Raw genomic sequence first — 2930 nt, 5'->3', positions numbered from 1 at the left:
TTTCTTGCTTTTTATTATATATATATATTTTTTTTCTTTTTGCACATGGTTCCAGAAGCACCATCATTGTTTTTATTATATATATATATATATATTTTTTTTTTTCTTTTTTTCTTTTTTTTTTGGGATGGTGCTGTCCATCCAGATTCCATCATTTTTTTTTTCTTTATATGGTGATCTGCAAGGCTGAGTTTGTGGGTGAAAACCCAGGCCGAGTTCGAGAGAAGACGGAGGAGGTCTTTGGGTGTGAGTTGACAAACTTTGTTTTTGTCAATCACATTCAAAGGCAGCAGTAGAGGCAAGCAGACGGATGAGATCTTTGAGTGTGAGTTGACAAACTTTGATTTTGTTGATCACATTCAAAGGCCGCAGTGGAGGTGCAGAAGTAGCCAGATCTTGAGGCAGAGTGTAAGACGTCGAGTTTGAAGACCGGCTAGTCGTTTGACGGCGGTCAATGAAGCTCTTCGTTGATTTTGATCATGGTGGCCAGAGTGAGGAGCTTGAGGTTTGTTGGCAGCTTGAGGAGACAGAGGAAGAAGCTCCACCATCACCATTGAGCACAAGCAAGGAGTAGAGCCACTGAGCACGAGTACCGAGCACAACCACCAAGCACATCCACAGCAGTGAGTTCCCATACTTCTTTTGCTCCATAATTTCATTTTGTCGCTGAATATCTTCTTCCCGTTTTTTGGGCTCTCTTTGTCTTCTGCTCAACAAGAAAATCAACAGCACTAGATACATCTTGATTGCTCATCCGCAATGCCCTTTTAGAATCTCGTTCTTTAAATCCCATGCTCATAACAGGTGATAGAGCTTCATCTGGCACTTGTAGCTTGGTGAATTTTTCTTGTGCAGAAGTCAGCACCTTCCTTGATTTATCGTACTGGCCACTATGATACGCAACCACCCCTTCCAGTAGCTCTAGTCTCAAATATAGTGCAAGCTCTGGATAGCGACCTCCCTGAAGGAGTCTGACACGAGAAGAGTCCTTTCCATGAGCTCTCTCAATACCTTTTCTGGCTTTTTCAAGGCGAACTCCTGCCATATGGATCGGCATGGTTGTCGATAGGGAAATAGCGCAAGGCCTCGTTCCCATTGACAATCTCCTGTCCCCCAAACACAACATTATATGTGCTCACATAAACCAGCCTTTGAATCCCGAACTCGAGACACGCGTCCAAGATATGGCCGAACTGCAGCGTTTCTTTTCCTGACATGCCATACGAAGCAAGGTGGAACACACAGTCTGCTCCCCGCAGAGCTTTTTCCACATCCTTTTTTCTGGGTTAGATCCCCTTGGACGCAGTGGACGCCGTGCTGGCGGAGGCGATCGGACCAAGGACTTGTCTCTCCTCTGCAGCTTCGAAGCTTGCCTCGCTTGAGCCGACGAAGAGGACTCATCGGTGACAGCTCGGATCTCGGTCCTGGAGACTCTCGACCTCTTTCTCTGGCCCCACTGCAGCAGCACATCGCCGGCGCCGCGGATTGGACTGGGAGTCCGGCTGGGACTCTTGTCCTGCCGTTGCTGGGTCTGATGGTGGAATTTATATATATATATATATATACACATTTTCTTTTGAAGAAACTGTTTTTTTTTTTTAACATAGCTTGCTGATCTTGTTCTCCGATTTGTAGCCTCTGCAATTGCCTTTGGAACTCCATCGGACTCACCACCGGATCCGATCCGATAACCCGTTCTGTGTGGCCCGATCTGACAAAGTCAGGCGGCGGCGCAACTTGTTCCGGTATCGGCGCATTGGTGGTGGACAGCCATCGTTGAGGAAGGAGAGCTGCTCTTGGAGCTGAAACTCATCCATCACATCAGTTGGAACTCCTCCATTACTACCTCCATAGAAGCTGCTAATTTCTTCTTGGGTTCTGAGCTCGGAGATAGCAGCCCAGGAAGCGGAGGAAGAAGAAGAGTTGCAGTCTTCGAACACAGTTTGGGGAGGTGATGGATTGAGATGGGATTCGGATAACTCGGTGAAGGCGGCGAGGATAGGCTCTCTCTCCGAATTCTTTAGGCCTTGAGCTGCGGTGCACTCCATTTGATTTGGTGGATATTTTGTCACGGGCCTTGAGGTCTAGAGGGTCTAAGCGGATTTTGGGCTATGGAGGAGAAGCTGTCTTTGGACTTTGATGAGGGCCTGGATTTGTATATATATTGTATATATTTCCTTCTGTTTTTTTTTTTTTTTTTTTTTTTTTTTTTTTTTTTGAGTAGAGAATATATATATATTTTCTAATACATATGTATTTTTTTCTTTTCTTTTCTTTTGTAATAAAATTGACTTTCTTTAATGAAACATTTATTTATTTATTTTGATGTGACTGTACTTGAAGTTTTGAAGTTTCAAGTTGCCTACGTACTCTTCCAAAGAAGAGATCAAGTCATAACGTAGTTCAAATGAGTGATGATTTTGATGATGATTTTGCCGTACACAGTTTATGCTCTTGCGGGCCAGGAGCGTTTGGTGCCGTTTGCAGTTTCAGCTCGTGCAGGCAAGGAGCGTTTGGTGTCACCTTTTAGGCTCGTGTGAACAAGGAGTTTTTGGTGTCGCCTTTTATGCTCGTGCAGACCAGGAGCGTTTGGTTGTCACCTTTTAGGCTCGTGCGAACGAGGAGCTTTTGATGTCGCCTTTTATGCTCGTGCAGACCAGGAGCTTTTGAAATTTGTCAAACGATCTTAGAGAGGCATTCCTTGCAATCTTTATAGCAAGGAGTCTTGATTGAGTGATTGAAGAAGTCTTTTGGGAAGAAATCGCGCATCGTGATGGCAACGGGCGATCTTTGTGTCATAACTTCATCATCCTCAACACTTTCATGTAGCTTTGAAGGTTGACGGTAGCTGCTTTGCCCCCTTTCCGATTGGTGAACTTGTGGAGGAGACCTATGTTTCTTGTGCATTTTCTTTGGAGTGACATAAGTCC

The 2930-nt window shown here is 44.8% G+C and overlaps 1 long non-coding RNA gene across 2 annotated transcripts; it reads left to right on the top strand.

The window, feature by feature from the left end:
* Positions 1 to 2320, top strand: LOC148695771 (uncharacterized). Of its 2 annotated transcripts, none has more exons than XR_015963918.1 (2): positions 1 to 1529; positions 1636 to 2320. It is a non-coding gene; the product is annotated as an uncharacterized LOC148695771 (long non-coding RNA). The 2 variants fall into 2 exon arrangements; XR_015963917.1 differs by having other exon boundaries at positions 1 to 1537.
* Positions 2321 to 2930: the final 610 nt, after the last annotated feature.

Source organism: Pyrus communis, chromosome 7 (assembly GCF_041283825.1).
Source record: "Pyrus communis isolate YQ-2024b chromosome 7, ASM4128382v1, whole genome shotgun sequence".
NCBI classification, from domain to species: Eukaryota; Viridiplantae; Streptophyta; class Magnoliopsida; order Rosales; family Rosaceae; genus Pyrus; species Pyrus communis.
The sequence above is the reverse complement of the archived record's forward strand: the minus strand, read 5'-3'. Positions and strand labels throughout refer to the sequence as shown.